Source organism: Thunnus albacares, chromosome 2, assembly GCF_914725855.1.
Source record: "Thunnus albacares chromosome 2, fThuAlb1.1, whole genome shotgun sequence".
Classification (NCBI taxonomy): Eukaryota; Metazoa; Chordata; class Actinopteri; order Scombriformes; family Scombridae; genus Thunnus; species Thunnus albacares.
Window position 1 is genome coordinate 39,688,980 of NC_058107.1, and position 21,399 is coordinate 39,710,378.

The window sequence follows — 21,399 nt, forward strand, 5'->3', positions numbered from 1 at the left end:
CAAACCTCTTCACGTCCTTCTGTTATAACTCTGAGACTCTGTCAGTTTGTTAGAGCAGCTGCTGACCTCTAATCTTTAATACACATAATGTTTAATCTCAGTTTAAATTTAAACAATCAGTATGAAGCTTTGGACATGAAGGATCAATGAATAATGATCTCTATCAGTTATGATGTGATTGGTCCACTGATGGAACATCATTCCTATAATATTGGAGATTATATGTAAATATTTCTGAGTGAGCTGTATGGAAGCCTATGGGGGACATGATCATGTAAACTTGAAAATGAAAATGTAATTCCATAATAGCATTATAATACTGTATGTATGTGTTATTTGAGTAAAAATGAAAATGAAAATGCAATAATACAATTTGCATTGTTATGTTGACATACTAGATGGACATATTAAAATTAAATAAAACTACTAAAATGAAAATGGAAAAGTTGTTTGACATTTAATTTTTCAAAGTCGTACTTGCTGTACTGTGGACAATATTCAAATGTTATTCAAATTTGAAAATTAAAATGCAATATAAACAATGTAACCTGATTTTCCATTTATGCATCAATATTTACCTCACAATTAAAATTAAAATGCATTTTTCTTCAATTTGAAAATGAAAACAGCATTTGAACTTTCATCTTTAAAGACGTAACCTGCTGTACGGTGGACAGTATTCAAATGCAGTAAGTGAAACAGCGCCCCCCGTCTGTTGCATTTATATTTACATGTCAACACGCTGTTATGGGGTCAAAATAAAAATGAAAATGTAATCTGTCGTCTCATCATGCAGGTCGTCAGTGAGGATGTCAGTCATTCTCTGCAGCGGGACTTCATGCACCTCGCTAAAGGGAAAACTAGCAGGTATTGTGATGATGTTTAAGGCAAAGTACTGTTTAAAAATGACATAATCTTCTTTGTCAGGTTCATCAATGATGATAAATGATCTGAAGTCTATAGTTTTTGGACGAGGCTGCTGTTGACAGATTAGTGGATTTGATATATTAACAGAGGACTTGCGATCATTTTGCAGTTTGACAAATTACACGAGAGGCTGTTAAGTTTAATAAAATAGTTGGGAGATTGCTAAGCATACTGTAGGCAGACCACTGTGTCTGTGCTTATTTATAGACACAGCCGACGTATAACTGAACTGTTAATATTGTAGCTGTTGTTAATAATGTTGAAGGATTAGGGTTTATATTAACCCTACAGGAGACACCTTATCAAGAAAAATGAAACTTGCAAATAAAAACATGAAAGAATTTCGAGCCTTTTTAAAATAAATTCTATTTCTACATTCTGTATTCTATATAAACCCTGTGCTTCAGAACAGGAAATCCATTGAGATGAAGGTACAAAGACTGTACATTCTGCTTTATGTGCATCTTTTTCTGAGGTTTGACTTAAACATTTTAAAAAAACACAAAACAAACAAAACCTGAGTGACAAATGTTAAATGTGAGGAGAGAGACCTGGCCGACACCTCTAACAAAATAATACAAATGAACAAAGAGGACACAGAAAGTCAAACTGTCTCAAGTTGCTTTGGATGTTGTTGGCTGCAGAAGGAGAGAACGTCACTGTGTGAGAAGGTTTTGGTTGGTTTTCTCTTCACACTCTGCTGGTTAAGATGTTTCCTTCAGTCTGCTGCTGCAACTAAACACACTTTAAAGTCAAACTAACTGCTTTCAACAGAGCGTTTGGTGGAGGTTTGAAACCCTGATGTGAATCATTATCTGCTGCACGCTGACAGTAAATGAGAAGCCGAGCAGAAAGCTGATGTGATCTGATGTGTTCACTTTGTCTCCTGTGTGTTTCGCTCTGGATTCTCTCATGATGGACTCACCTGACATCAGTGACATCACACAGGTGTCATGTGTTGTATCAGCTGAGCAGGAAGTCAAACTGCTGCACCAACAGTTAGACATCAACACATCTGATTGTGTCCTTATAAGTGCAGTTTTAACACTTTGTTTCTGTCTTTTTCTTTTATTGTCACAAATCAAACAATAATTGTATAATTTGATTTTCAGTGTAGAGAGGGAGAGGTGCACTAAACTGACCAGAATATCATGGAAATGCTAATTATATTTGGGGGTCTGACATTCAAAATAAAACAAAGTGTAAAAGTGTTATTGATACATTAGAAACTGATTTATTAGCATGAAACTGTCACATACAATAAATGAGTGAACATTCAGCAGAAACACATGTGCTTTAAATTCTGTCAAACATCAGATTTTTTTCATAAAAACAGCAAAACAAAGATAAAACATTTGATTTCACTCAATAACTTTTTCTTTTATTCAGTTACTTTAACTCAAAAAGCAAATATTCTTAAAAGAAGCAATAACACATTTCAGCTGAATAAGTAGTTTATAGTATATAAAAGACAGTGAAGAAAAAAGATATAAACTCATCAAACATCTGGATGGATTTTTAAATGATTTGTTGACTCAACATTTATCCAGATGAGACCATAAAACTCTGGATTCATCAAAATATTTAAAACAGTTACAGCTGTTCACATGAGAGAAGTTAATGATGATAAAATATAACTATATACAGATAATTATGTTACAAATGGTCCAATCAGATCTCCTCTCTGCTCTTCTTCTACTGGTCTTAATAAAGGTCTCGCTACTTCCTGTTGTGGCACTGAGCGTTGCTGCTGGATGTAAATCAGAAGCTGTGGAATCGACCAGTATGGACGTCATTCCTCGCCGTACTGGGCTGCAAAAACCTGGCTGAGACTGAGAGGAGAGATGAAACCAAAGATGATTTTCTTCTTCGGTGGTTTGTGGCTCCTTGGAGGTCCTACTCTGCTCCCTGAGCTCCTTTCTCTTCAGCCGGCTCTCCTTCAGCTCTGGAAACACCGAGGTTATAAGAATCCAGCTCAATGTTCTCCTGTGGGCCTGACTTCTGCCCCCTGCTGGCCTGGAGAGACATGACAACACAGATCTAAGTTACTGCATCACTCCTCTCTTCAGTTCAATATAAACAGGCTGAGTGCTTCATTTCAACCAGTCCTCTAAACAACAAACATGTGTTCAGTACCTTCAGGATGAAAAAGACGACAGCGACGACCAACAGCAGAGTCACCGGCAGGACGACCAGTCTGATGATATGAACTGTTGGATCTGACGAGACACATTCAGTCATCACATTAGATCACATGACATCATGAGAACAACGGCTCCCATCAAACAGAAACTTTAGTGACGTTAAATCACCTAAAATCACTGAAGTGTGAAGCAGCTTGTTGATTATAAGTTCATCTGATCTCCTCTGTATGCTGATGATGTTGGACAAAAACAACTCATGTGTTTACAGCCGGTTTGAAAGAATGAATGAAAGTCTGCTGATTGTCTCCTTAAAGCTCCTGTCTGGTTGAAATGATTCAACTGATTGTTAACAATCAACATCTTTACATGCAGTTAAATCAAATGTGATCCTGGTGAAGCTCTGAGTTCTCCTGATGACATTCAGCTCATCATGTAAAGTCCTGTTTATTATCATTATAGTGCTTATCTGGCTTCACTGACTCGTTTGCTGCCTTTTACTTTTCACTACAACACAGTTGTTATGGTTCAATAACATTAAAGAGGCCGGGAAGGAAACAGTTTACAGTTCCTTCATCAGATTCTGCCTCAGCTCTCTGTAGGTCGCTGGGTCGGTCCTGCTGCCTGATGACTTTTTATCATGTTTTACAAACATGGAAACAAAGTCAGTGTGACGTCTCAGTTCCACTGAGCTTCACACTCTGCTTCAGCTTACCTGTGACAGTGAGAGACAGCAGACGGCTCTCAGAGAAGAAGTTATGATCAAAAACATAGACGCCATAAACACAGCTGTAGTTTCCTTGGTGGGCGGGGTCTGCAGCAGGAAACAGGAAGTCAGCAGAGTGATTGACAGCTGGCTGGGTGTAGTTGTGTGTTGTGTTGGAGGAGGTGAAGGTGAGCTGGAAGGAGCCTCCTGGGTACTGAGGCTGGACGGAGCAGCTGATGGTGAAGTTGGAGCCCTGACGCACCAGAAACCCCTGCTGCTGGGCCTCGGAGACCCCGTCCATGGTAGAAGACACAGAGATGATTGGCTGAACCAGCAGGTCTGTAAACACAGAGAGATGATGAATTCTTCTTCCTCTGTGAGAAGCTGAATGTTATTTTCTCCTCATTTGTTTGTTCAAATGAAGGCCTTTTCTTGCTACACACAGACTACTCATGTGTGTACGACCCCTGTGACCACTAGAGGGCCCCGTTGCACCAACGTATTTCTTCTCTCCTCAAATATAAATTAACACCAAACGTCCTTTTGTGTCGATCTAAAATACAAACATTGTTTAAGCTCACAATGGCTAAAATAAAATGTGAGTATAGATCAAAAAGCAGTTTTTAATCCGAGAGCTCTTTGTCTTACAAGGAGGGCTGTAGTGGAGGCTAAACGCACGTAAACGCCGTTTACCCACCTCTCAAATTCTGAAACAGTCTTTAAGCAAACTTTCCATCAATTTACAGCTGTTAGCTCAGACTGGCTTCCTACCACAGTTTCTGTTGGAGCTTCTAGGAGCGCTTGTTTTGTTTTCTGTTGGAACATTGTGTCCTTTTATGAGACACGGAGACGTCTGTTACTGTTAACACGGACCAACAAACCACCACCCACTCCTGCTGCGCTGGTGTTAAAACAAACGAACCCTCCGTGCTGAAGCTAGCAGGCAGACTGGAGCCGCTTTCATGAGATAGACGAATGAATCAGAGTTCAGAGGATCATATATGACATTAACTGACATGTGCAGCATCAAATAATAATCTGTCAGACAAAAGACAACAAAGTAAGTAGCTAGAAAAACTCTTCAGTGAAGCAGAAGTTTTATAAATTGACATTAGTGTTGTTTAAGCGTCCAGTTTATCTGCTGCTGCTTTACATTACAGTAATGTTAATGTAGCTGACAGTTTGATAGCTTGACTGCTGATGTATTCACACTGTGTGTCCTTTGTCCACAATTACTGTAATTAACACCGTACAAGTTAAAGTTCTGCTTCATGCTCTGTCAGACTCTTAAGAGGAAGCTTTTTACATTTCCAGACTGAGTGAAGGAATCAGGAGAGACGAGACAGAAGTGATGAAGAATCACAGGATGTAACGTTAATGGTGTTGAAAGAAAAACAAGGAGAAAGTAAAGAACTGACTGAAGAATTTTGTTTATTGCTGCTCATAAATTTATAGTTTATTCAAAACATTTTGATCAAAATATTTTATTTTGTTTATAGTTTGTTTTGATCTTGATGTTAATGCAGCTAAATTCCTTAAATGAAGTTTTTTCTGAGTAAAAAGTAGAATTTGTTGTCATATATATGCAGATGGAATATGATGCAGATTTGGTTTGAGTAGAAACGGCTTTGGTTGAAATAAATGAACGTTGATCAGTGAGAGGTGATCACACAACACAGAGAACTCCTACATTCATGTGTAATACAGAGGAGTCAGAGAGCAGAGGAGGAAACAGATTAACATCCTCAGCTGCCTTCAGATCAGACAGAAAACAGCTGATCAACATGTTAATAAGACATTCATACAACACTGCACGCACAATAGTTTCCATCAGAAACAAGTAGTGAACACAACACTGACATATGATCAGCTTTTAACTTGATATATTGAACTTGTTAGCAAACAGTTGCTTATTTGTTTAGGCAGCAAGCAACAAGTATATTAATTAGTAATGTAGTTGTTGCTTGTAAGGTGGATGTGACTGAGCTGCTCAGGAGAACTGCAGGGTGTGTGAGTGAACCACAGCAGGTTGCTTAAAGCTGCAGATTGTCTCAGTTTGAAGCAATGAGCCTCCAGGAACAAGCTAACTTCTCTACCCTTTAGGATGCCGTCGTCCTGGATAAGTCTACAGTTCAGTCCAATGGAAACCAGCGACCAGAGGAGATCCATCAGGACCTTCAGGACCTTCTCTGCAGGCCCGACCATTTATGAGAGGTGTCATTATTAGTTCATAAAATATTACACATCAGTAATTATAAGGTTATTAAAACAATTTTATTTAATTAGTTATTAAAATAATTTATGTGTTTTTTATGAAATATTTAGTTTGATTTCAGTTACTATCATAACCATAAACCCAGTATCTGGAGCTAGAACTGGATGTGTCTGCCTCACGCAGGACTCACGCAGGACTCACGCAGGACTCACGCGGGACTAACGCAGGACTCACGCAGGACTCACGCAGGACTCACGCAGGACTCACGTAGGACTCACACAGGAATCACGTAGGCCTCACATAGGACTCGCGCAGGACTCACGCAGGACTCACGCAGGACTTACATAGAACTCACGTAGGACTCACGCTGGACTTACATAGAACTCACGTAGGACTCACGCAGGCCTCACGCAGGACTTACATAGGACTCACGTAGGACTCACGCAGGCCTCATGCAGGACTTACATAGAACTCACGCAGGACTCACGCAGGACTCACGCAGGCCTCACGCAGGACTTACATAGAACTCACGTAGGACTCACGCAGGACTTACGCAGGCCTCACGCAGGACTTACATAGAACTCACGTAGGACTCACGCAGGACTCACGCTGGACTCACGCGGGACTTACATAGAACTCATGTAGGACTCACGCTGGACTCACGCAGGACTTACATAGAACTCACGTAGGACTCACGCAGGACTCACGCTGGACTCACGCGGGACTTACATAGAACTCACGTAGGACTCACGCTGGACTCACGCAGGCCTCACGCGGGACTTACATAGAACTCACGTAGGACTCACGCAGGCCTCACGCAGGACTCACGTAGGACTCACGCAGGACTTACATAGAACTCACGTAGGACTCACGTAGGACTCACATAGGACTCACGCAGGCCTCACGCAGGACTTACATAGAACTCACGTAGGACTCATGCTGGACTTACATAGAACTCATGTAGGACTCACGCAGGACTCATGCAGGACTCACGCAGGACTTACATAGAACTCACGTATGACTCACGCAGGACTCACGCAGGCCTCACGCAGGACTTACATAGAACTCACGCAGGACTCACGTAGGACTCACGCAGGACTTACATAGAACTCATGTAGGACTCACGTAGGACTCACGCAGGCCTCACGCAGGACTTACATAGAACTCACGTAGGACTCACGCTGGACTTACATAGAACTCACGCAGGACTCACGTAGGACTCACGCAGGACTTACATAGAACTCATGTAGGACTCACGTAGGACTCACGCAGGCCTCACGCAGGACTTACATAGAACTCACGTAGGACTCACGCTGGACTTACATAGAACTCATGTAGGACTCACGCAGGACTCACGCAGGACTTACATAGAACTCACGTATGACTCACGCAGGACTCACGCAGGCCTCACGCAGGACTTACATAGAACTCACGTAGGACTCACGCAGGCCTCACGCAGGACTTACATAGAACTCACGTAGGACTCACGCAGGACTCACGCTGGACTCACGCGGGACTTACATAGAACTCACGTAGGACTCACGCTGGACTCACGCGGGACTTACATAGAACTCACGTAGGACTCACGCAGGACTCACGCGGGACTTACATAGAACTCACGTAGGACTCACGCAGGCCTCACGCGGGACTTACATAGAACTCACGTAGGACTCACGCAGGACTCACGCAGGCCTCACGCAGGACTTACAAAGAACTCACGTAGGACTCATGCAGGCCTCATGCAGGACTTACATAGAACTCACGTAGGACTCACGCTGGACTCACGCGGGACTTACATAGAACTCACGTAGGACTCACGCTGGACTCACGCGGGACTTACATAGAACTCACGTAGGACTCACGCAGGCCTCACGCAGGACTTACATAGAACTCACGTAGGACTCACGCAGGCCTCACGCAGGACTTACATAGAACTCATGTAGGACTCACGTAGGACTCACGCAGGCCTCATGCAGGACTTACATAGAACTCACGTAGGACTCACGCAGGCCTCACGCAGGACTTACATAGAACTCACGTAGGACTCACGCAGGACTCACACTGGACTCACGCAGGACTTACATAGAACTCACGCAGGACTAACGCAGGCCTCACGCAGGACTTACATAGAACTCACGTAGGACTCACGCAGGACTCACGCTGGACTCACGCGGGACTTACATAGAACTCACGTAGGACTCACGCTGGACTCACGCAGGACTCACGCAGGACTTACATAGAACTCACGTATGACTCACGCAGGACTCACGCAGGCCTCACGCAGGACTTACATAGAACTCACGTAGGACTCACGCAGGCCTCACGCGGGACTTACATAGAACTCACGTAGGACTCACGCTGGACTCACGCGGGACTTACATAGAACTCACGTAGGACTCACGCAGGACTCACGCGGGACTTACATAGAACTCACGTAGGACTCACGCAGGCCTCACGCGGGACTTACATAGAACTCACGTAGGACTCACGCAGGACTCACGCAGGCCTCACGCAGGACTTACAAAGAACTCACGTAGGACTCATGCAGGCCTCATGCAGGACTTACATAGAACTCACGTAGGACTCACGCTGGACTCACGCGGGACTTACATAGAACTCACGTAGGACTCACGCTGGACTCACGCGGGACTTACATAGAACTCACGTAGGACTCACGCAGGCCTCACGCAGGACTTACATAGAACTCACGTAGGACTCACGTAGGACTCACGCAGGCCTCACGCAGGACTTACATAGAACTCATGTAGGACTCACGCAGGACTCACACTGGACTCACGCAGGACTTACATAGAACTCACGCAGGCCTCACGCAGGACTTACATAGAACTCATGTAGGACTCACGTAGGACTCACGCAGACCTCACGCAGGACTTACATAGAACTCACGTAGGACTCACGTAGGACTCACGCAGGCCTCATGCAGGACTTACATAGAACTCACGTAGGACTCATGCAGGCCTCACGCAGGACTTACATAGAACTCACGTAAGACTCACGCAGGACTCACACTGGACTCACGCAGGACTTACATAGAACTCACGCAGGACTCACGTAGGACTCACGCGGGACTTACATAGAACTCACGCAGGACTCACGCAGGCCTCACGCAGGACTTACATAGAACTCACGTAGGACTCACGCAGGCCTCACGCAGGACTTACATAGAACTCACATAGGACTCACGCAGGACTCACACTGGACTCACGCGGGACTTACATAGAACTCACGTAGGACTCACGCTGGACTCACGCAGGACTCACGCAGGACTTACATAGAACTCACGTAGGACTCACGCAGGCCTCACGCAGGACTTACATAGAACTCACGTAGGACTCACGCAGGACTCACGCTGGACTCACGCGGGACTTACATAGAACTCATGTAGGACTCACGCTGGACTCACGCAGGACTTACATAGAACTCACGTAGGACTCACGCAGGACTCATGCTGGACTCACGCGGGACTTACATAGAACTCACGTAGGACTCACGCTGGATTCACGCAGGCCTCACGCGGGACTTACATAGAACTCACGTAGGACTCACGCAGGCCTCACGCAGGACTCACGTAGGACTCACGCAGGACTTACATAGAACTCACGTAGGACTCACGTAGGACTCACGTAGGACTCACGCAGGCCTCACGCAGGACTTACATAGAACTCACGTAGGACTCACGCTGGACTTACATAGAACTCATGTAGAACTCACGCAGGACTCACGCAGGACTTACATAGAACTCACGTATGACTCACGCAGGACTCACGCAGGCCTCACGCAGGACTTACATAGAACTCACGTAGGACTCACGCAGGCCTCACGCAGGACTTACATAGAACTCACGTAGGACTCACGCAGGACTCACGCTGGACTCACGCGGGACTTACATAGAACTCACGTAGGACTCACGCTGGACTCACGCGGGACTTACATAGAACTCACGTAGGACTCACGCAGGACTCACGCGGGACTTACATAGAACTCACGTAGGACTCACGCAGGACTCACGCGGGACTTACATAGAACTCACGTAGGACTCACGCAGGACTCACGCAGGCCTCACGCAGGACTTACAAAGAACTCACGTAGGACTCATGCAGGCCTCATGCAGGACTTACATAGAACTCACGTAGGACTCACGCTGGACTCACGCGGGACTTACATAGAACTCACGTAGGACTCACGCTGGACTCACGCGGGACTTACATAGAACTCACGTAGGACTCACGCAGGCCTCACGCAGGACTTACATAGAACTCACGTAGGACTCACGTAGGACTCACGCAGGCCTCACGCAGGACTTACATAGAACTCATGTAGGACTCACGTAGGACTCACGCAGGCCTCATGCAGGACTTACATAGAACTCACGTAGGACTCACGCAGGCCTCACGCAGGACTTACATAGAACTGACGTAGGACTCACGCAGGACTCACACTGGACTCACGCAGGACTTACATAGAACTCACGCAGGACTAACGCAGGCCTCACGCAGGACTTACATAGAACTCACGTAGGACTCACGCAGGACTCACGCTGGACTCACGCGGGACTTACATAGAACTCACGTAGGACTCACGCTGGACTCATGCAGGACTCACGCAGGACTTACATAGAACTCACGTATGACTCACGCAGGACTCACGCAGGCCTCACGCAGGACTTACATAGAACTCACGTAGGACTCACGCAGGCCTCACGCAGGACTTACATAGAACTCACGTAGGACTCACGCAGGACTCACGCTGGACTCACGCGGGACTTACATAGAACTCACGTAGGACTCACGCTGGACTCACGCGGGACTTACATAGAACTCACGTAGGACTCACGCAGGACTCACGCGGGACTTACATAGAACTCACGTAGGACTCACGCAGGCCTCACGCGGGACTTACATAGAACTCACGTAGGACTCACGCAGGACTCACGCAGGCCTCACGCAGGACTTACAAAGAACTCACGTAGGACTCATGCAGGCCTCATGCAGGACTTACATAGAACTCACGTAGGACTCACGCTGGACTCACGCGGGACTTACATAGAACTCACGTAGGACTCACGCTGGACTCACGCGGGACTTACATAGAACTCACGTAGGACTCACGCAGGCCTCACGCAGGACTTACATAGAACTCACGTAGGACTCACGTAGGACTCACGCAGGACTCACGCAGGACTTACATAGAACTCATGTAGGACTCACGTAGGACTCACGCAGGCCTCATGCAGGACTTACATAGAACTCACGTAGGACTCACGCAGGCCTCACGCAGGACTTACATAGAACTCACGTAGGACTCACGCAGGACTCACACTGGACTCACGCAGGACTTACATAGAACTCACGCAGGACTAACGCAGGCCTCACGCAGGACTTACATAGAACTCACGTAGGACTCACGCAGGACTCACGCTGGACTCACGCGGGACTTACATAGAACTCACGTAGGACTCACGCTGGACTCACGCAGGACTCACGCAGGACTTACATAGAACTCACGTATGACTCACGCAGGACTCACGCAGGCCTCACGCAGGACTTACATAGAACTCACGTAGGACTCACGCAGGCCTCACGCAGGACTTACATAGAACTCACGTAGGACTCACGCAGGACTCACGCTGGACTCACGCGGGACTTACATAGAACTCACGTAGGACTCACGCTGGACTCACGCGGGACTTACATAGAACTCACGTAGGACTCACGCAGGACTCACGCGGGACTTACATAGAACTCACGTAGGACTCACGCAGGCCTCACGCGGGACTTACATAGAACTCACGTAGGACTCACGCAGGACTCACGCAGGCCTCACGCAGGACTTACAAAGAACTCACGTAGGACTCATGCAGGCCTCATGCAGGACTTACATAGAACTCACGTAGGACTCACGCTGGACTCACGCGGGACTTACATAGAACTCACGTAGGACTCACGCAGGCCTCACGCAGGACTTACATAGAACTCACGTAGGACTCACGTAGGACTCACGCAGGCCTCACGCAGGACTTACATAGAACTCATGTAGGACTCACGTAGGACTCACGCAGGCCTCATGCAGGACTTACATAGAACTCACGTAGGACTCACGCAGGCCTCACGCAGGACTTACATAGAACTCACGTAGGACTCACGCAGGACTCACACTGGACTCACGCAGGACTTACATAGAACTCACGCAGGACTAACGCAGGCCTCACGCAGGACTTACATAGAACTCACGTAGGACTCACGCAGGACTCACGCTGGACTCACGCGGGACTTACATAGAACTCACGTAGGACTCATGCTGGACTCACGCAGGACTCACGCAGGACTTACATAGAACTCACGTAGGACTCACGCAGGCCTCACGCAGGACTTACATAGAACTCACGTAGGACTCACGCAGGCCTCACGCAGGACTTACATAGAACTCACGTAGGACTCACGTAGGACTCACGCAGGCCTCACGCAGGACTTACATAGAACTCACGTAGGACTCACGTAGGACTCACGCAGGCCTCATGCAGGACTTACATAGAACTCACGTAGGACTCATGCAGGCCTCACGCAGGACTTACATAGAACTCACGTAGGACTCACGCAGGACTCACACTGGACTCACGCTGGACTTACATAGAACTCACGCAGGACTCACGTAGGACTCACGCGGGACTTACATAGAACTCACGCAGGACTCACGCAGGCCTCACGCAGGACTTACATAGAACTCACGTAGGACTCACGCAGGCCTCACGCAGGACTTACATAGAACTCACATAGGACTCACGCAGGACTCACGCTGGACTCACGCGGGACTTACATAGAACTCACGTAGGACTCACGCTGGACTCACGCAGGACTCACGCAGGACTTACATAGAACTCACGTAGGACTCACGCAGGCCTCACGCAGGACTTACATAGAACTCACGTAGGACTCACGCAGGACTCACGCTGGACTCACGCGGGACTTACATAGAACTCACGCAGGACTCACGTAGGACTCGCGCAGGACTCACGCAGGACTCACGTAGGACTCGCGCAGGACTCACGTAGGACTCACGTAGGACTCACGCAGGACTTACATAGAACTCACGCTGGACTCACGCAGGACTTACATAGAACTCACGCAGGCCTCACGTAGGACTCGCGCAGGACTCACGCAGGACTCACGCAGGCCTCACGCAGGACTTACGCAGGACTCACGCAGGACTTACATAGAACTCACGTAGGACTCACGCGGGACTCACGTAGGACCCACACAGGACTCACGCAGGCCTCACGCAGGCCTCACGTAGGACTTGCGCAGGACTCACGCAGGCCTCACGCAGGACTTACATAGAACTCACGTAGAACTCGCGCAGGACTCACGCAGGCCTCACGCAGGACTTACATAGAACTCACGTAGGACCCACACAGGACTCACGCTGGACTCACGTAGGACTCGCGCAGGACTCACGTAGGACCCACACAGGACTCACGCTGGACTCACGCAGGACTCATGCAGGACTCACGCAGGCAGGCATTGCAGAAAGGAATGGAGGATGGATTTTGTTTTCCAGTGACTGGTGAGTCCTGCTGTATTAATTATCTATAGAGGTGATTAAGATTGTTGTTGGTAATGCTCGACTTTGCTGCTGTGAGAAATATGGCCTAATTTCTATCTTTCAGAAAATCTTTCCTTTATTGTCTTTTTGTTGAGCAACATGAGTGAACGTTTACCATCGGAAGACCGGGTTGGCAGTTTAGCTAATGCATGTGTGGGAGAAATAACCAGGTTAGCATAGTTTCAGCTTGTTGAGCCAGTGCTTTGAGTACATTTGTTAACAGGTGTAAGAAGGTGATTTTGTAATGGACTTATTCTTAATGACGTAGTTTTTATATTGTTTAGATGTTAGTTGTTGGTGATGAGTACACTTCAGCCTCTTTTACACAGCCTGTTCAAAGCGGGAATACTGCGCCTGTAATCCGCCTCGCTGTTCTGTGTGACAGCCGGCACGGCGGGACCGGGAGCTGACGCTGTTGTTTAGCCCGTATTCAGACCACATCAGGCGGTGCGGCGTACAGCTGCAGGGTTGAGGAGGTGTGCGGGGATGCAGGTGTATTTGTGCTTTGGAAAGTAACCGTTGTGAAACAATCAGAAAATAACGTTTTAATGATCTGATTCATCAGCTTCCTCACTAACGTTACTAGCGCTCCCTCTCTCCATTCACTCTCTAGCTCACTCGACCACAGCTGCTCTCTCTCTCTCTCTCTCGTCTTTTTTAAAATGAGTCAGGAAGCCGACAGAAAAGTCTAACTTAACTTTTAACGTTGTCAAACAAAGAGAAATGTCCTCCCCTCGTCCTAGTAACGTCTCTTTACTTGCTTATGGCAGAGTTTACAGCTCTGATCAGTCTGATCTCCGTCACGCCTCTGAATCCAGAACGCCGCTACGCTATGAAAAGCTCACACGGAGGCGGCTTTATGCCGGCTCACTGTAAAAAAGTAAAGGCAAAGGCGTCTTTATGGCTATAATGCGTTTCTCTGTATAAAAGAGGTGTGTGTGTGTGTGTGTGTGTGTGTGTGTGCAAGACCCCACAGTCCGCTACTGCCACTGACTATCACTGTGACAGAGGAAGGAAAATATTACTGTCATAGATGATGTCACTGATGGACTTACCTGAGCAGGTGAGCTCCACGATGGAGGAAGAGGAAAATGATGATGCACATTCCCTCAGTGCAGATCCAGAATGAATACAGTCAGATCTGATCCACCATACAGATCTGTCTGAGGCTTCATTTCTCCTTCCTGTAGAAACAGCAGAGCCACAGTCCAGATCTCTGCAGGCTGCAGCTGCTTCCTTCAGGGTCCAGAAAGAGTCCCACACTGGTCTCCACTCTGATCGTTTCACCTCCAGTGTACCTGCACAGCGACTGGCTCCTCCCACCAACCTGACAGGCTCTGAACAGAAACGAGAGTCATCAGTAAAAGAATAAAGTGAGTTTCATTAGAACAGAAATGAAGCCAAATCAAAGCTGCAGCTCCTCTTCTACCTGAGCAGGTGAGTCCAACAGCTTTGCCAGGTGAGCAGGTGCTTCTAGCTGAGTCTGATCTTCCACAGTCCAGGAGAGCAGACTCATGGCCTCCACACTGGAACTCTTTGGTCCACATCGGAGCCTCCACTTCTCCATAGAGCGCCCCCTGGAGGACTGAAGGAGCCCCACAGCCGAGCTCCTTACAGACCACCTCTGCATCCTGCTGGTCAAAGTCAGCTTCACACACTGAGGACCACGACTGCTCAGACTTCACCTCCAGTCTGCCTGAACACAGACTAGTCCCATCCACCAGCCTGACAGAGTCTGGAGAGAGAGAACCATCATTAGTTTGGGGAATATTTACCTGCAACATTCATACCAATAAAGCTTTTTAGAATATGAAAGTAAGAACTGATAAAGAGAGAGAGCACATTCATACCTGACTCAAGTCTTTATTTACAGAAAATATTTCAAGCTATTTGTAGGATTTGAACTTGTCTTACTCAGGCTCCATCTTGTGGGAGCATTGTGGGAAAGAGAAACACATAGAAGCAGCCCAGACGTCAGGTGATGGAGACACATGAACACATTAAAGCAGGAGGCAGAACAAACTGGTAAAGTCTGACTTCCACCTGTATGTAGATGAATTACTGTTCTGAAAATATCTTTAAAAGCACAAACTGTTATCCAAATGTAAACTAAAGGACATCCTAACAAACAAAAGTCAAAGCACAAGATTAAAACCTGCTATAAAAGGACTAACAGATCTTTGAAAACAGGCACTAACACTACACAACAACTCTATTAACATGGTGATTTCTACAGCTGTTAAAAGGTGGGTGACCTCAGTAACTGTTGGAAACACAGCACTAAAACTGACAGATAGTTTCTGTTATAAACACTAAATGCTGATTCATCTAGAAGTCAAACTGTTGTCTTGATTTGGCTTTAAGTTTGAGGAAATGAGTTCCTCTTAAGTCAGTTGAGTTGTTTAGTTATATTACAAACATGGATCTATATTAAGGAGCATATAGACGGTGTGGCTGAGGTAAGGTAGGGTTTACTCAAGCTTTTTTTACCACTACAGCCCTGCTCACAACAAACCAGTTTCACAGTCATCATCAGATTCTCACATGTTGACGTACTGACGTTGATGGCTGAGTCGGTCAAGTCTGACAGTCTGACAGTGACATCACTAGATCAAGGACAACGTTTACACACATATTTGATGCACTGTCACTATGGTTTGCAAAAGGACTTATCCTTCAGTGATGATGATGATGATAACTGAAAGTTTTCTGTTTTAATCTTCATAGTGATAATTGTGTGTAATTTGTTATTTCTTTGTAGTTCATTTGCACCTTTAGTTTCATTAGGCCCTAAAAATAATACTGTAGTTGTCTGATTTGGGATCAGACTTGATCTTGCTGGTGTCACTTTATTACACTCAATTTTATGTTTGTTCTTGTTCATCAATTTATAGTTTATTCAAAACATTTTGTTCAAAATATTTTATTTTGTTTATAGTTTGTTTTGATCTTGATGTTAATGCAGCTAAATTCCTTAAATGAAGTTTTTTCTGAGTAAAAAGTAGAATTTGTTGTCATATATATGCAGATGGAATATGATGCAGATTTGGTTTGAGTAGAAACGGCTTTGGTTGAAATAAATGAACGTTGATCAGTGAGGTGATCACACAACACAGAGAACTCCTACATTCATGTGTAATACAGAGGAGTCAGAGAGCAGAGGAGGAAACAGATTAACATCCTCAGCTGCCTTCAGATCAGACAGAAAACAGCTGATCAACATGTTAATAAGACATTCATACAACACTGCACGCACAATAGTTTCCATCAGAAACAAGTAGTGAACACAACACTGACATATGATCAGCTTTTAACTTGATATATTGAACTTGTTAGCAAACAGTTGCTTATTTGTTTAGGCAGCAAGCAACAAGTATATTAATTAGTAATGTAGTTGTTGCTTGTAAGGTGGATGTGACTGAGCTGCTCAGGAGAACTGCAGGGTGTGTGAGTGAACCACAGCAGGTTGCTTAAAGCTGCAGATTGTCTCAGTTTGAAGCAATGAGCCTCCAGGAACAAGCTAACTTCTCTACCCTTTAGGATGCCGTCGTCCTGGATAAGTCTACAGTTCAGTCCAATGGAAACCAGCGACCAGAGGAGATCCATCAGGACCTTCAGGACCTTCTCTGCAGGCCCGACCATTTATGAGAGGTGTCATTATTAGTTCATAAAATATTACACATCAGTAATTATAAGGTTATTAAAACAATTTTATTTAATTAGTTATTAAAATAATTTATGTGTTTTTTATGAAATATTTAGTTTGATTTCAGTTACTATCATAACCATAAACCCAGTATCTGGAGCTAGAACTGGATGTGTCTGCCTCACGCAGGACTCACGTAGGACTCACGCAGGACTTACATAGAACTCACGCTGGACTCACGTAGGACTCACGCAGGACTCACGTGGGACTTACATAGAACTCACGCTGGACTCACGCAGGACTCACGTAGGACTCACGCAGGACTCATGCAGGACTCACGCAGGACTCACGTAGGACTCACGCTGGACTCACGTGGGACTTACATAGAACTCACGCTGGACTCACGCAGGATTCACGCAGGACTCATGCAGGACTCACGCAGGACTCACGTAGGACTCACGCTGGACTCACGTGGGACTTACATAGAACTCACGTAGGACTCACGCAGGACTCATGCAGGACTCACGCAGGACTCACGTAGGACTCACGCTGGACTCACGTGGGACTTACATAGAACTCACGCAGGACTCACGCAGGATTCACGCAGGACTCACGCAGGACTCACGCTGGACTCACGTGGGACTTACATAGAACTCACGCTGGACTCACGCAGGACTCACGTAGGACTCACGCAGGACTCATGCAGGACTCACGCAGGACTCACGTAGGACTCACGCAGGACTCACGCAGGACTCATGCAGGACTCACACAGGACTCACGCAGGACTCACGTAGGACTCACGCAGGACTCACGCAGGACTCACGTAGGACTCATGCAGGACTCACGCAGGACTCACGTAGGACTCACGCAGGACCCACGCAGGACTCGCGCAGGCCTCATGCAGGACTCATGCAGGACTCATGCAGGACTCACACAGGACTCACGCAGGACTCACGTAGGACTCATGCAGGACTCACGCAGGACTCACGTAGGACTCATGCAGGACTCACGCAGGACTCATGCAGGACTCACGCAGGACTCACGCAGGACTCACGTAGGACTCACGCAGGACCCACGCAGGACTCGCGCAGGCCTCACGCAGGACTCACGCAGGCAGGCATTGCAGAAAGGAACGGAGGATGGATTTTGTTTTCCAGTGACTGGTGAGTCCTGCTGTATTAATTATCTATAGAGGTGATTAAGATTGTTGTTGGTAATGCTGGACTTTGCTGCTGTGAGAAATATGGCCTAATTTCTATCTTTCAGAAAATCTTTCCTTTATTGTCTTTTTGTTGAGCAACATGAGTGAACGTTTACCATCGGAAGACCGGGTTGGCAGTTTAGCTAATGCATGTGTGGGAGAAATAACCAGGTTAGCATAGTTTCAGCTTGTTGAGCCGGTGCTTTGAGTACATTTGTTAACAGGTGTCAGAAGGTGATTTTGTAATGGACTTATTCTTAATGACGTAGTTTTTATATTGTTTAGATGTTAGTTGTTGGTGATGAGTGCACTTCAGCCTCTTTTACACAGCCCGTTCAAAGCGGGAATACTGCGCCTGTAATCCGCCTCGCTGTTCTGTGTGACAGCCGGCACGGCAGGACCGGGAGCTGACGCTGTTGTTTAGCCCGTATTCAGACCACATCAGGCGGTGCGGCGTACAGCTGCAGGGTTGAGGAGGTGTGTGGGGATGCAGGTGTGTTTGTGCTTTGGAAAGTAACCGTTGTGAAACAATCAGAAAATAACGTTTTAATGATCTGATTCATCAGCTTCCTCACTAACGTTACTAGCACTCCCTCTCTCCATTCACTCTCTAGCTCACTCGGCCACAGCTGCTCTCTCTCTCTCTCTCTCTCGTCTTTTTTAAAATGAGTCGGGAAGCCGACAGAAAAGTCTAACTTAACTTTTAACGTTGTCAAACAAAGAGAAATGTCCTCCCCTCGTCCTAGTAACGTCTCTTTACTTGCTTATGGCAGAGTTTACAGCTCTGATCAGTCTGATCTCCGTCACGCCTCTGAATCCAGAACGCCGCTACGCTATGAAAAGCTCACACGGAGGCGGCTTTATGCCGACTCACTGTAAAAAAGTAAAGGCAAAGGCGTCTTTATGGCTATAATGCGTTTCTCTGTATAAAAGAGGTGTGTGTGTGTGTGTGTGTGTGTGTGTGTGTGTGTGTGTGTGTGTGTGTGTGTGTAAGACCCCACAGTCCGCTACTGCCACTGACTATCACTGTGACAGAGGAAGGAAAATATTACTGTCATAGATGATGTCACTGATGGACTTACCTGAGCAGGTGAGCTCCACGATGGAGGAAGAGGAATCTGATGATGCACCGTCCCTCAGTGCAGATCCAGAATGAATACAGTCAGATCTGATCCTCCATACAGATCTGTCTGAGGCTTCATTTGTGCTTCCTGTTGAAACAGCAGAGCCACAGTCCAGATCTCTGCAGGCTGCAGCTGCTGCCTTCAGGGTCCAGTAAGAGTCCCCCACTGGTCTCCACTCTCCCTGTTTCACCTCCAGTGTACCTGCACAGCGACTGGCTCCTCCCACCAACCTGACAGGCTCTGAACAGAAACAAGAGAGTCATCAGTAAAAGAATAAAGTGAGTTTCATTAGAACAGAAATGAAGCCAAATCAAAGCTGCAGCTCCTCTTCTACCTGAGCAGGTGAGTCCAACAGCTTTGCCAGGTGAGCAGGTGCTTCTAGCTGAGTCTGATCTTCCACAGTCCAGGAGAGCAGACTCATGGCCTCCACACTGGAACTCTTTGGTCCACATCGGAGCCTCCACTTCTCCATAGAGCGCCCCCTGGAGGACTGAAGGAGCCCCACAGCCGAGCTCCCTACAGACCACCTCTGCATCCTGCTGGTCAAAGTCAGCTTCACACACTGAGGACCACGACTGCTCAGACTTCACCTCCAGTCTGCCTGAACACAGACTAGTCCCATCCACCAGCCTGACAGAGTCTGGAGAGAGAGAACCATCATTAGTTTGGGGAATATTTACCTGCAACATTCATACCAATAAAGCTTTTTAGAATATGAAAGTAAGAACTGATAAAGAGAGAGAGCACATTCATACCTGACTCAAGTCTTTATTTACAGAAAATATTTCAAGCTATTTGTAGGATTTGAACTTGTCTTACTCAGGCTCCATCTTGTGGGAGCATTGTGGGAAAGAGAAACACATAGAAGCAGCCCAGACGTCAGGTGATGGAGACACATGAACACATTAAAGCAGGAGGCAGAACAAACTGGTAAAGTCTGACTTCCACCTGTATGTAGATGAATTACTGTTCTGAAAATATCTTTAAAAGCACAAACTGTTATCCAAATGTAAACTAAAGGACATCCTAACAAACAAAAGTCAAAGCACAAGATTAAAACCTGCTATAAAAGGACTAACAGATCTTTGAAAACAGGCACTAACACTACACAACAACTCTATTAACATGGTGATTTCTACAGCTGTTAAAAGGTGGGTGACCTCAGTAACTGTTGGAAACACAGCACTAAAACTGACAGATAGTTTCTGTTATAAACACTAAATGCTGATTCATCTAGAAGTCAAACTGTTGTCTTGATTTGGCTTTAAGTTTGAGGAAATGAGTTCCTCTTAAGTCAGTTGAGTTGTTTAGTTATATTACAAACATGGATCTATATTAAGGAGCATATAGACGGTGTGGCTGAGGTAAGGTAGGGTTTACTCAAGCTTTTTTTACCACTACAGCCCTGCTCACAACAAACCAGTTTCACAGTCATCATCAGATTCTCACATGTTGACGTACTGACGTTGATGGCTGAGTCAGTCAAGTCTGACAGTCTGACAGTGACATCACTAGATCAAGGACAACGTTTACACACATATTTGATGCACTGTCACTATGGTTTGCAAAAGGACTTATCCTTCAGTGATGATGATGATGATAACTGAAAGTCTTCTGTTTTAATCTTCATAGTGATAATTGTGTGTAATTTGTTATTTCTTTGTAGTTCATTTGCACCTTTAGTTTCATTAGGCCCTAAAAATAATACTGTAGTTGTCTGATTTGGGATCAGACTTGATCTTGCTGGTGTCACTTTATTACACTCAATTTTATGTTTATTCTTGTTCATTAATTTATAGTTTATTCAAAACATTTTGAT

At 46.1% G+C, this 21,399-nt stretch overlaps 2 long non-coding RNA genes across 2 annotated transcripts; both read left to right on the forward strand.

Annotated features, from left to right (window-relative positions):
- On the forward strand, positions 1 to 872 carry LOC122969650. The gene is made up of 2 exons (XR_006399070.1): positions 1 to 689; positions 797 to 872. It is a non-coding gene; the product is annotated as an uncharacterized LOC122969650 (long non-coding RNA).
- A 3,929-nt stretch (positions 873 to 4,801) lies between these two features.
- LOC122969654 lies at positions 4,802 to 5,199 on the forward strand. Its single transcript, XR_006399071.1, has 2 exons — positions 4,802 to 4,834; positions 5,089 to 5,199. It is a non-coding gene; the product is annotated as an uncharacterized LOC122969654 (long non-coding RNA).
- The last annotated feature ends 16,200 nt before the right edge of the window (positions 5,200 to 21,399 follow it).